Source organism: Coloeus monedula (assembly GCF_965178545.1).
Source record: "Coloeus monedula genome assembly, chromosome: 7".
NCBI classification, from domain to species: domain Eukaryota; kingdom Metazoa; phylum Chordata; class Aves; order Passeriformes; family Corvidae; genus Coloeus; species Coloeus monedula.
Window position 1 is genome coordinate 2,245,783 of NC_138787.1, and position 14,131 is coordinate 2,259,913.

The window sequence follows — 14,131 nt, forward strand, 5'->3', positions numbered from 1 at the left end:
GACTAAACCATCACCTTTTTAGCTGGCACCCATCCATCCCCCTGGCTGTTCCAGTGCAAGCCAAACCTCCCAGTGCCTCCAGCAGGAGCAAACCTGCTCGGTTGGACTGTGTCCCTGATGGGCAGCTTGCTCCCAGAAAAAATAGTTTTACCCAAAGGACACATGAAGGGGATTCGTCCCCTGAGCACACAAATACAGAAAAGTCTGTAGGTCCCACAGCTGAGCTCTGCAAAAAGCACAGAGCTCATGACAACCACCCACCCAACCCCATGGGAGAGTCTTCCCTCTGGGAAGAGGCTTGTGGAAGAGCTGCAAGTTTTTGAGTGGGATTCATTTGCAGCATCCACTGGGATTGTATAGAAGCCTAGAAGAGCCTAAAGCACTGGAAAACACTCTCAGGCAAAGGGTGGAATTGTTGGGATGTCCTGTGCAGGGCCAGGAGCTGGATTTTGTTGATCCTTGTGGCTTCCTTCCAGCTCATGATATTCCATGGTTCTATGATTCAAGATGTGTGTGTCTCAAACCCCGATAGCTGTGAAGCCAACCAAGGATTGTTGGTAATAACAAGCAAGGATTGTTGGCAATAACACACTCAGGGAATGGACAGGATGTGGCTGGAGAAGGAGCCACGTGGAGGTAGGGCAGCATTTTATGGGACAAACATCCTTATTCTGGCTAGGGGAGATAAGCACAGCACAGGGATCATGTTGAAAAGCAGGAATGTGCTGTAGGGGAGGACCAAAACATCTCAGAGCCTTCTGACCCATTTCCAGAAAAATCTAGAAAAAACTTATTAAATAATTTGCATAGGAAGTGAAAATTTATCTCAAGGGCAGGAAAAATTTATCTATAAAAGGTACCCCCACAAAACCCAGGTGCACCCAGGTGTGCCCCAGGACCCTGGACACGCCATCAGCTGGATCAATGCTGGAGTCAGGAATGGTGATCTCTCTTTCTCCCTTTCTTTCTATCTCTCCCTCTTGAATCCATCACCCTCTCTCTCTTCCCTTTCACTCTATCCTTTAACCAAAAGCCACTGTCACGTGCTTATTCTGGGAGATCAGGGACTAACATATCAAATTCCATGCCAAGTGTGTAATTTATTAACAAAGCTTTGTAAGCTTTTGCAGGCCCTTTCACTTTGGTCTTTTCTTTCAACCAAGAGCATCTACAAACTTTGGAAGCCCCCTTCACCTTAAGGGTGGGATGCCACAGAGTGAAAAGGCTGCTAGCAATGAATGAAAAACGTGAAATAAAATGCATGCTAAGGAAAACCATCCCACTAAAGTAATGTGTGCTGTAAAACTGCTTATATTTCTTTCCCAAAACACAGGAAGTTATGTTACCATCCTGTTTATTAGCTGCTGGCAGCCAATTCCTCTTCAGTCACAACAGCTGGGGATGAGCAGAGCATCAAGATAAGCCAGTGAAAATTGATGTCTTGCTGGCTAAAAAGTGACAGAACTGAAGCAAACATTTAGGGGCTTTTTTGGTTTTTACATTGAGCAGCTGCTCAGAGCTTGTTTACAGCCACAAAATGTAGCTGAAGGGAAAAGTGAAACTCCCTGTGGCTATGGACTCTCTCCTGCCCACAGGATCACCCATGATCTCCCATAGCAGTGGGAAGCTGAGATTTTCCAGAGTCACAGAATTGCTGGAAAAGACCTCCAAGATCAAGTCCAACCTGGGGACCGATCCCCACCTTGTCACCCAGCCCAGAGCACTGAATGCCACATCCAGTCATTCCTTGGACACCCCCAGGGATGGGCACTCCACCACTCCCTGGGCAGCCCATTTCCCCTCCTTCCCCATTTTATCCTTTAGGAGGCCTCCAGATCTATTTCCAGCTTTCTCTGTGACCTCCATCATGGTATTTATAGTTCTGTGCAAGCAGAGGGACTTGTCCAACAACAAGAGATGAGTTTTAGCGTCACACAAAACCATCCTAAAGTCATAGGAGCCAGGATTAGTCATCAGGAGGAAAAAGGAAGCAAAGTCTTGCAGGATACGGTGATGGATATCTCTTAGAAATGGACAATTTAAGGAAGAGCCTATAACAAGAGCTGTTCTGGAGCAGGGTTTTCTCTTATAGCCCCCTCTTCATGACACTCATTAGCTAATGAGGAAGGGTGCTTGCAGAAAGGGGTGGGCAAGGAGATGATTTTCCTGTAGGAGATGGCCCTTGAGAAGAAGAAGATACAGCAAAGACAACAACTTATTTTGTAAAAGTAATGTGGTGGGGGTTGGGTGGGTGGGGGTAATTTTTTTTTTCTTTGGCATGGGGAATTCACCCAAAACTCTACTCAGATCTGTTTTGACTGAGCCAAGTCTCTGGCTCCGTGCGAAAAGTGGGTTTAAGACAGTAAATGATGTGATTTTTATTGCTTGGCTTGCCTCAGTGAGGCACAAGAAGTAATTTCCGTTGCTCAATGTGTTCTTGCTTTGTGTCCCAAATTACCACTGGTCACAGAAGCCGGAGGTGGCACCAGCTTGCAGGGGATGGATGATAAAACCAGAGATGTTAACTCATGCCAATAAATATTAATACTTGGTTATGGTAAGTGTTTGTATGGCACTTTTATTCTCTGGTATTGCTGGGTTTTCAAGAATGTATTTTCAACAAGGCAATTTAACTGTGGATTTATTTCATTTTTTAAATGAAAAGTTCCTTGCAGTCCTGTGGGGTGAAAGCTCTGGTGAAGCTTTTGCTATATCCACTTCAAGCTGGAAAAATACATTGAAAAACCTGACTGCTGAGTGCCTTTAGGAAAGGAAAGCGTTTTCCTGAACTCTTAAGTTAGCACCAAAACCCAGGGAGCCAATTTCTTCATGATTCATGTGCTAAAAGATTAACTCCTGTAGCCTTCAATAATCTGAAAGTTTTATGTCTGTCTAGAGTTTATACAGTGTGTGCCGACCTCTTAATATTACAGTATTTCATCAGAAGAAATACATCTGTTCCCAATACTGCTCTCAAAAAGCAATCATTTCTACCCCCGACACAATGAAGTGATTTCCTTAAATATTTTCCCCAGCAGCTATTTTTTGCATATATTGCATACTTCTCTGTGCATAAAATTTGACATTTTACTTTTTTTTTTTTTTTCCCCTTTGAGTGGATGTTTCAAATTCACTTTCTAAGCAGTTGTTTGCTTGGGTATGTTGGGGGGTGGTTTTCTCCACTAGAGTGTAGTCAAAATAAAATAGATGGGATAATGGGAAGAAATTCTTCCCTGTGAGGGTGGTGAGGCCCTGGCACAGGGTGCCCAGAGAAGCTGTGACTGCCCCATCCCTGGAGGGATTGTAGGGGGCTGGAACAAAATGGTTTTTAATGTCCCTTCCAACTCAAACCATTCTGTGATTGTATTTATGGTATTTGTTCCCATATCTCCCCGTTTCTGTGACACACTCCTGCTGGAAAGTTGAGCAGCCTCTGGGAAGGAGCAGAGCATGGCAAGCATGGTAGGCAGAGCCATGACTGGCACATTTTCTGGGGACAACTGGCCGGGGTTTGGGCTTGGCCTTGTGCAGCTTTCCCAGCTGGCACAACCAGGGACCTTTGGGATACCTTACTGCTCCAGACCACAGAACATCTGGTCGGTCCAATTTTCCTGTCCAGCCATGGAGCATCCTCAAAAAATACATTGACTAAAAACGTGAGAAGCAACTGCAGCCCTTAAATTCCCTTGTGCATGTGGGGTGGATCATGTTGTAGTGGGAGAAAGAGGTGGATTAGCAGCTGGGTCCCAAAAGGGGGACCTTTTCCAAAAGGGGGACCTTTTCCAAAAGGGGGCCAGGGAGAGCAAAGCATCATCCCATAGCTGGTGCAGGGTGCTGTGAGCATCCTCTAGGCTCCTCCAGAAGTCTGTCTCATGGGGATGTCAGAGTCAAAACAAAGAGGCTTCTGCCTTCACCTGCATTTGCTTTGTGGGGATTTTCCCTTGTCCATCATCATCCTGTTTCCCAACAAGACTGCTCAGCCTCAAATTCCCTTGGCTTGGCTGCTCTCTGCTGTATCCACAGCTGTGGGAGGCGGCAGTTGTAAGCTCTGCCAGCGGCTTGGAAGTGGACACCAGGCACCCAGAACAACTATTTGCATCCCCAGCAGCGAGATATGATTGCAGTCATGGCTGTGGAGCGAGCAGCTGGGAGAATCAGCTCCCCAAATCCTGATGTGGAACCAGGGAGGCGCAGATTGCCCTCTGGAGGTGAGGCATGCTCCTCTCTCGCCTGGATGAATTCCCCCTTTAATTTCCCTGAGCTGGGGGAAATGTTAGCCAAAAGCCATTCCCGGCGTGATTTTGAGGCGGAATGCCATGATTCTTCCATGCAAAAAAGGCTTGGTCACCTTTTCAAGGGACATTAGTGTCCCATGCCTGGCCACCTCCTCATCACAGAGCACTGAATCTCTCCTGGCTCCACAGCCCTCGGGAGAAGCAAAGCTGTTTGTAGAGACTCAGGATGAGCTGAATAGGACAGATCCTGGATTTGCTCATGGCTCCAGGTGGAGACATTTAAATTTTTCTCAGCTCTTTTGAAGCGTAAATGTTGCTGTCAAGTGCTACTGGGAAGGTGAGGCTTGTGGGGTTGAGGGTTGCCCCTGAAAACATTTGTTCCTATAAAGGCAGACCTGAACATTAAAAAAAATCAAGCCTGAAAGGGTGGGAAAAAATCTCCCTGCTTTTGCAAACCACTGGAGCTCAGATTTTTGAAAACCAGTGTTCAGCAAAGCAAGAGTTACGGTGCTTCCATATCCTACCCAGGCAAGTACCCTGGGTGCTAGAATTCAATATGAATCACATATTCATTTCTGTCCTTCTAAGCATGCTGTTGGCTTAAAATCTGGTTGTTTTCTCCATCCAAAGACTGAGACTAAAATAGAGTCGTTAATAAGAGGAAAGGGAGTATTTGCTAAAAAAAAAAAAAAGGAAACTCCCTCAAAGATCAATGACTCTTTATGTATAGTAACCGGAGCCTCCCGGAGCCTCTCCACCCAAACAGATCGGCTCCTTAATGTGGAACACAGATCACTTAAAAAGGTGGAAAAAGTGATGGGCATGTGGAGGGGTAAGGCTGGCTGTGATTCACCGCGGGGAGCAGGCACGCAATGCCACCCGGCGCCGTGCACGCCCAGCGCAGGGCAGGCTCACCCCTTTGCTGGAAATCCAATGGGGAATACAATCCAAGGCTGGCAAGGCTGTGCAGTTACCACAGTTTGTACTGATGGAAGGAATAAGATGTTCCCTTCCCTCCTGTTCCTGGACAGGCACGTAGCAAAAGTAGGAGAGGAACATCATTTTTTTTTTAATTTTTCCCCCTCCTTGACTTGTGGGAATAAAGCGGGGGCTGGTTTAGCTCACCCTGCAATCAGGGAAAGTTACTGCGTTTGAATGGAAAATCGTAGAGATGTTTGAAAAACCAGAAGGGGGACTGGGGTGGGTGCTGGCAACTGGAAAGGGAATGAATGAACGATGGTGTGGTGGCAGCAAGCACACAGCCCTGCGCTCCTGTCTTAAACACTGTCACAGCCCTGGTCGTGGTTAGCCTCTCTGCAAAGACAGAGTAAGTTTGGGGACGAAAAGCCTGTTTCCCTGATCTCTGACTCAAGGTATGGTGCCAGGGAGACGTGGAGCTGAGTCTCTCCTCTGCCACTGCATTCTTACATGACCTTGGAGGAATTCTCCAGCTCCCCACAACAGCCTCAGTCTGGAGACATCTCGCTGCAAACCTCCTAAACTGGGTATTTGCCCCAGAAGCAGCACTATATAAGCACTGTAATTACCCAACCACAAATACTGATTCTTTTTTCCTTAAACCAGCAAGAAACAGGGTAAAGCCAGAATTTTGAAAAACGCAGGATTCCTCCCCCAAGAGTGCACATGGATCCTCACAGCAACCAGAAACAAGCTGAGAGTTTCCCATTTCACCCACTGGAACCAGAGCAGCTTTGGCTACCCCCACTCCAGCCAGTTTTGGCCCTTTTGCATGCTCAGGAAACCAGTTTGGCCACAATCGTTTCTCGCCCCATCTCCACTTGGGAAGCGAGGGCTTTGCTGAGCCCAGTGGAATGGTGGCAGGGTGTCTCCAGATTAATCATAGCCGCCCCCTCAGCAAGTCCCAAGAGGCTAAGGGCAACTGGGGCTCTGGGGGGAAAGGGCTCGGGAAGGCAGGAGGGAGAGCAGATGAGAGCCATGGAGAGGGACGGTGGCTCCATGCATGGCTGGAGAGCCCTTTCCCTCAGGGGAAGAGCTGCTGTTTGGCTAATTTCCCTCTCTGTGGATGACCACAAGAGGATGAGGGTTACCCTTGGAGCCACATGCTGGCCCACCCCGGAGCAGTGGGGATGTGCCTGGCAGCAGGACCTGAGCATGGCTGAGCACCTCTGCCAGGTTCGTTCTACCTCACCTTGGGGCAAGAGGAGTGAGGGTGGCTATCCAAACCCCCCAGCCCTGGGAGCAGGAATGGAGCACTGAGACAGCCCCTCAGCACACTCCTTGCAGGGTCCCATTGGTGTCCCCACCTCTTTGTGCTGGTACATCTTCCCAAGCCTCCACATGCCCTTCTTGGGGCATTGCTTCCCGTGTCATCCTGCTCCTATCCCACCAAGCTGCTGCTGCAGTGATTCCAAGACAACAAATGCAAAACCCATCCTGAGGTAGCAGGGGAAATACTCTGGTCAGTGCTTTTGAAAGGGTTTAGGGCCCCTGCAGAGGACAGGAGTGTTCCCACACACCTGCGGTGCATCAGCTCCGGGAGGAGCTCCGGATGTGAGCCAGCCGGCAGCATCGCTCTGCTTTTCCAAGACTAATGCAAACCTAGGGATGGGTTTTGTCCAAAATTCCTTGAAAAACCCCCAAATACTACCACCCCACCAAGGAGGGCAGCCACGGCTTAGCAGCTGCAGAGCTTAGGCTGAAGGCTCCCACACGGGAAGCAGCACTTACCCCTGAGTGAACCTCCAGAAGAGTTGCTTATTCCAGGATTTTCTGCTCCAAAGCGCCTCTCACCCTTGCTTCATGGCGTGCAGTGCTGCTCAGCCTTCCCAGTGCCCTCTTGCCTTGCTCAGCGGGGTGCAGGCACTGGCGGGATGAGGGAATGGTGGGGCACTGGTGGGACGAGGGGACTGCCGGGGCGCTGATCCCTGCGCCACGGCCGCCGTGGGTCTGAGCGAGGCCGGAGGAGGCAGCTGGCTCGGGAATGCCGGGGAGGCGGGCGAGCCGGCGTTGCAAATGGGATCCAGATGGTTGGTGCTGGCGTTCCCGGGGCTGAGGTCAGAGCTGCTCATCACACGCAGTTCCCCCCCCGCCTCGGGGGACGCCTCCGCGCTGTGTGGCTTCCCCTCTCCGCGCTGGCCGTGCCGCGTCCAAAGCGCTGCTCGCTTGTTGGTGAGAAACAGAAAATAAAATAAAATAAATAAAATAAAATGAAATAAAATAAGGAAAGAGTGTGGAATTGGAGGAAGCTGATTTAGCTATGTCTTTTGGTCGGGAAGGGTTGGTCTTGGATGTTTGCAGGAGTCGGGATGTGCCAAGGGCCATACCAAGTTACGCAGGGCTCCGGAGCAGCGCCGTTCGGAGATGCTCGAGGCTGCGGGAAGCTCAGCCTCTCTCCCTGAACAGTCACAGCATCAGCGCAGGGGGAGAGAGTCTCTTCTCTATGCTCTCTCCCATTAAAATGTAACAGCGGGTTTTTATACCCACCCAGATGGGGAGGCAGAAGTGAGGGATTTATGTTATCCGTAACTTATAAATAAAAGTTAACGCCTTAGCATAAGTATTTAAAAAGTCATATAGGCTTAAAGGAAAAGTTTAAAAGGCAACAAATACAGTCTGCAAGTTCCTGACTGGTGATTTAAAAATTTTTTTTAAACATACGTGAAGTGAAAGAATACTTTAACCTTTTATTAGGCAGAGCCTAATAAATTTGGGGCTAATTTTATTCCTGTGCCTTGAGCGACAGCAGATCACTGACCAAAGTTAAACATTTCAGGCTGGACCGGGTTGTGTTTTGCAATAAACACTGGTACGGAAACTTTAACTCTTATCTCTTGCTCTTGTTTGGTTCCATATAAGGCTGGAGTGGAGATGGTGTCCCTGGAATCAAATAGTCAAGTTCTTTTCTTTTCAAAGGGGGATTAATGATGTTTGCTCTTGGGTTTGTGCTGTTTGAAAGACCAGCCACATAAAGAAATAGCTGGAATGCTTCAGGAAAGTGCTGAGCCCTTGGACTGAGGCAATAACTCCTTTTAGAAATCATGCTTGGCTTGGCGCTGGCAGAGACTGAAGACACAGTGGGACCCAGAGTGAAACTCCCCAGCCTCATGCCCAAAAGCAAGCAGGGTGCTGCGTCCTCCCTCCAAAATCTGTCAAGCTGGAGCTTACAGGCAGGGAGTTCCCAAATAATAAGTGAGCCTGGCAAAAGGGAGCTGCAGCTCCTCGCTGGATGTCAGTGGACACTGAACAGGGGATGGTGGAAACGGGAACTGCTGGAAAGCCACAACAAAGAGCTTTTATTTATTTTTTCATTTATATCTTCACGCAGGGTGAGGGACAGCTGCTAAAAGGTAAAATACATATGATGGAGGAACGTAATGTGGGCAGAAGCATCCAAACCAAAGGCCTTTCCACGTGATTTCAGCTGTCGGGCAGAGTTCAACTGGGATGCCCCATCCCTGGAAGTGTTCCAGGCCAGGTTGGACAGGCTTGGAGCAACCAGGTCTAGTGGAAGGTGTCCCTGCCCACGGCAGGGGGATAGAACAAGGTGGTCTTCAAGGTCCTTCTAGCCCAGGCTACTCTGAGATTCAGTAAAGCAAGAACTTGAGGCTAGTTTCTTTTGTAATGAAGAATTATATCCACCAGTACAGTCTGGTCATATCAGTTCAACAGCAGCTGGGATCTGTGTTGCCTTTACTTCAGACCCGCCTTGAAAACCAGAGTTTTCTGTGCAGCAGTGAAGTTCAGGGAAACACTTTTAATTGACTGAAAAAAAAAAACCAAAAAACCAAAAGAACAAACCACAGGAAAGCTCCATGCACCCCCCAGAACAGTAGTGAAAAACAGCCAAGTCAGAGAATTCCAGATATATAATGTAACAACACTGGTAAAACGTGTGTGACCTGTGTTATGTGCCTATCACAGCTCAATTGAGAACATGTTTAACTTGGGAGTTAGATTGATTTTTTTCTTGCTGTTAGCATTTCTTCTTTTTTTTTTTTTCTTTGTCTTAACATGGTTTTAATATTGAAGTGACTTTTACCAAGTGCTCCAGTAATTAAATGAGGCTGCAAGAGCTCTTCAATTCCCATCTGACTGCCTTTGTGGCTGTAATAACCAAGCTGGAAGATTTTCCTTTGCAAAAAGGGGTTTTATCACTGACACATAGTGGGGGAGCAGCCAGACAGGATGCTCAGGGCATTTGAGGGTGGGGTTATCTTTTTCCCTCTTTCACTCACAATCTTTTACAATCCTTCCTTTAGCAGTTCCCTCTTGTTTGTGTTGGTGGTTCCCAGCAAAGCGACCCCCATCCATCACGGGAACCCAAGCTGAGGCTGCTGTGACATTCTGGGGCTGAGTGACACCCCTGGGGAGAGGGTGACATCTGCAGGGACAGACTACTTTCCACCCCCAGACACCAAACAGACCTCCTGGTAATTAGTAAAAGACGGGATCACATCACACTGGTAATTTCCAGAGGCAGCTAGGGCTAAGTTTAGCAATATTTCCTCCCTGGTGCATTAATAACTAGACGTGATTAATGCTATGAGTCAGGAAGAGGGTTTTGAGGAATTCTCTTTCTACCCACGACAAAAAATAAAAAGCCCTGTGTGCTACATCGTTTCCAGGATGAAAAGGTGACTTTGATGTCCTCCCAGCCCCAGAATAAGGGTCCCAGCTTAAAAAAATCCAGTGAAACTGGCAGAGAGCGGTTAAATTTTGCAGTTCTTTTCTGATGTGCCTCAGCTGGGCCATTTCTACCCTGACTTAGGGAACTTCTGTGGATTTCTCCCGTGTGATTCAGGCAAGGCACAGGGTGGCTGGTTTCGGGTCCCTGACACATGGTGACACTCAGGAGCATCCTGCTTTGGCTCCATCCTTGAGCACCATCTGCTGGCTTTTCCTCCAGGGACTCCTTGGGCATCTGCCAAACCCAAAGCCATTTTTTTCCCCTCAAATAAAAGCTGTTCCTGCAAGACAGAGATGCTTCTTGCTCTGAAGTTAGGGAGTACCACCAAAACCAAGGGTTGCTCCGTTACTTTCCCATCACCAGCTGAGCATCTGCACAGCGGATCAGGGCTGCAGGGTCCCACCCCTCACAAGAGGGTGGGAACAAACTCTTTTTTTTTTTCAAGAACAAACTCTTTTTCCTGCTTGGAAATCAAGGCAAAGAGCAGCTCTGCTGGGACAAGGGCAGGGCTGCAGATTGCATTTTAATTTTGCCTGCAGTAGATGGTTTTCATTAGTTCCAACGGATTTGCTATTGCTTTTATCCAAATGCCTCCCCAGCACCCCGCTTAGGAAGTGGTCCACGAAATATTTTCCTGAAGTTTTCTTGGTTCTGCTTTCCTCCTATGCTTTCTGTTTGTCTGTCTGCCTTTGTGCAAATATTTCTTGATGTATTTTTGCCTCATCAAATGACTTTGGAACAGCCAGGGAAAGGGGCAAGAGCATCTCTAGATGGGCAGGTCAGAGTGGGAATTAAGAAAAGATAAGAGACATTTGGCTCTGCCCTTCCCATCCTGCAGCCCCAGCCAAGAATTTAAAACATCTCTGCAAAATCTCCTATCTTCCATCCCTGGAAGTGTTCAAGGCTGGACTAGATGGGCTTTGGAGCAATGTGGTCTAGTGGAAAGTGTCCCTGTCCATGGCAGGGAGTTGAACTTTAAAGTCCCTCCCAACCCAATCCATTCTGTGATTTTATGATTCTATGACGTTTTTCCCTCTCTTAAAAAAATCTCAGCAACTAAAACAAGCCCACCTCAGGCTGTGTGCCTTATCTGAGTGTATATATACACACTTAATCCATGCCCTGTAAAACAGATCATAATTCAAAAGGTGAAACTTGGAGCTCTGACCAACTACATCCTGCAAGAAGCCCTTCTGCTTGAAGGGATTTCCAGCTTCTGTGATTACAGGAAACAAACTACTCTCAAGTATGTAAATAATGTGGATATTTTCCCCTCTAACACAATGCACAGCCTGTAGATCAGTAAACTGTAATGTGAACTGTGATGCTCAGCTTCTAGGAAAGATAACTCAGCTCTTTTTCAGAGTAAAAGATAGCTCAGGGAGCATGAGATGTGTTTTGGCCAACACAGACCTTGCCAGCCTTTGCTTTGGGTTACTCCTGTTTTCTTGTTTTAGAGCATTCCAGGTGATGCCTTGCACAGGGGCATGAAAAAATCTTTCCAAGTCTTGGCCTCAATGTCCTGTGGCAACTTGTGCAGCACAAAAAACTGTTTGGAATGGGCTGGATTTCAACGGTTCAACGAAACTTCCAACTTTTGTGATGGAAAAGCCTGTTACTAATTACAGGGAGAGAGGTGAGGTGGCTTCAAAAGAGCTGGAGTCAGAAGAACAGAGAAGCCAGAAATACTCGCTGCCCACACGGACAGGATGATGTAACGGCAGACGAGCTGAAGAGGAATTACAGGGAATTATTCGTAGTCAAAGAGGAATTGTAAGGAATTATTCATACCCATGAATGAGTGTTGTGTTAGTTGGGAAGATACAGAGGAGAAAAATAGACCTGGGGGTTTGCTGTAAGCAGTTCCTTGGAAACCTGTGGTCATTGTGCACCTGTGGTGAAGAGGAAAAATCGTGTGTCATGGCAAAAGGGAGAGGAGAGCCCAGGAAATGCAGAGCTCTGTGTTGGTGTGCCACACATCCCAGGCCCTGGGGGGATGTTCTTGTGAGGGTTCCCTACTAAAGAAATAAGAAAATATATTTTTTATCTTGCCTACGTGTTTTTTTACATGATAGAATATTCCATGACTTTTCTGGCCTGTGAATAGGGCGAGATGGAAGTTGGGGAGCAGCAGGGCTGGAGTCTGAAATGACCTGTGGGCATCATGGCCCACACCCCAACTGTGCCAGGGTTGCTGCTTCTCCCCTGGGGCACCAGGTCCTGAATCAGCCCTGGCTGTGATTTCCTGACAGGGAGTCTGTCCAAAATGCTGCTTCTTTTTAATCTTTGGGGCTAAGTTGAACAGGCTTAATTCAGCTGTGAAAATTGGGCCACTTTCCTGGCTTGAGCTTTGAATTAAGGGGACAAAAAATCCCTACTTTCTGCTCAATGTGAGCACAGGGATTTGAGGAGAGTTGAATCCATTCTCTATCTCTTTCCAGTCACTAAAGGGTTTGGGTTGGAAGGGACCTTAAAGCTGATCCAGTTCCACATTCTGCCATGGGCAGGGACACCTTCCACTAGACCTGGTTGCTCCAAGCCCCATCCAACTTGGCCTTGGACACTTCCAGGGATGGGGCAGCCACAGCTTCTCTGGGCACCCTGTGGCAGGGACCCTCACAGGGAATAATTTCTTCCCAATATCCCATCTAACCCTGCCCTCTGGCAGTGGAAAACCATTTCCCCTCACCCTGTGCTCTATTATAAGTCCTTCTATGCCTCTATTATAAGTCCTTCTCCAGCTCTCTTGGAGCCCCTGTAGACACTGGAAGGTGCTCCAAGGTCTCCCTGAAGCCGTGGGAGTCCCCCTGGGTGGGCACAGGGATCCAGGCCGCATCATCTTTGCTCTCTCCCTTATAAACTTCCCATCGGTTGACGGGGGAGCTTATATAAACATCATCTCCACGTCGTGGCTGTTTTGTTTGGAGTTAATGTCCAAAATATCCCAGGAAACAGCACGTATGTGGTCGGTAAGTATTTATTCCTGAGGGGCTTGTCCACAATTTATACCGAGCATATGGAACAACTTGTGCTTGAGATGTTTGCCTTGAGACGTTTGATACATCTGGAGATGCCGAGTTTCTAGCAAGGCGGTAAAAACTTTGGAAGCTAAAAAGCCAAGGGTTTTGCCCAAGTCCGTCTAGAAAGAAACTCACTTGAAGCTGGTCTAGGCAATTTTCAGAGTGATGGATTTTGCTGCATGAGAGCTCTGCTGGAGAATTTTTCTTAAAGCAAACATCAGTTCCTCGGCACTGCCAGGTTATTCCCACGCAATCGAATACAAACTAGGAAGAAAGTGAGAGACCTTAATACGGTATTGAAGTTATTTTCAAATGTGAAAAACAAACCAAATTAATCTGGTAAAGCTGCACGAGTGACCAGACGTAACCTCCTGATTAAAATTGGGGTAAAAGGGGTAAAAAAAAAAAGCCTTAGGAAATTACTTTCCTGGGGAAAATAATGTTGTTTTGCTAGTTTGCTTGGCAAGTGGATTTGTTGTTTGTTTGGGGTTTTTTTTGCTAAGGAAGCCAGCCTGGTTTTACAGAGCCAAAGAAGTTGAGTCTTTTTGTCCCGTAGCTCAGTTTCGGCAAGCAAATGGACTCGGGAGGTTGGTATTGGGAAGCATCTCCCAGTTAATGGGAAACCTCTAATGAACTTTTCCCCACATTTAGGCATCCCTTTTGGCAACCAGCACCTGCAGCTCTCACAGTACCAGGATCCTGCTGCAGCCCCTGGGCTGGGGATGTCCCTGGATGTGAAAGATCAACCTGTGCTGGAACAGGAAGAGGTGGAGATGGCTTTGCATGGTTACAGTTGCTGTTTACCACCCTTTCCAACCACTCATGGCAGAAGGAGTGGAAAAATAGTCTTCAGCACTCCATATAAAACCTGGAGCCAGCGGCCTTGCCAGCCTTACAGAGTATCGTCTCTCAAATGGCTCATTCATTCATTCTCCAGCAGGGACACGTGAAAATCACATCATTTCCCCAAGGTGGAACAGCAGCGCGCTTGTCCCTAAAAAATCCCAGTGTGGCAGCAAGTCACCTGTCACCTACAAGCTGGAACAGGGATGATCTTTATGGGACTGGGCATCTATGGGAGTAAAGCTCAGGTAGAAGGAGCCTGAGTGCCAGCAAAGCCTGGTGGAGATTTCTGGCTCCCTGAGATCCATAAATAACATTTAGGGGAATGCTGTCCCCTTCCCTCTGGGTTGGCACATCACCACGCC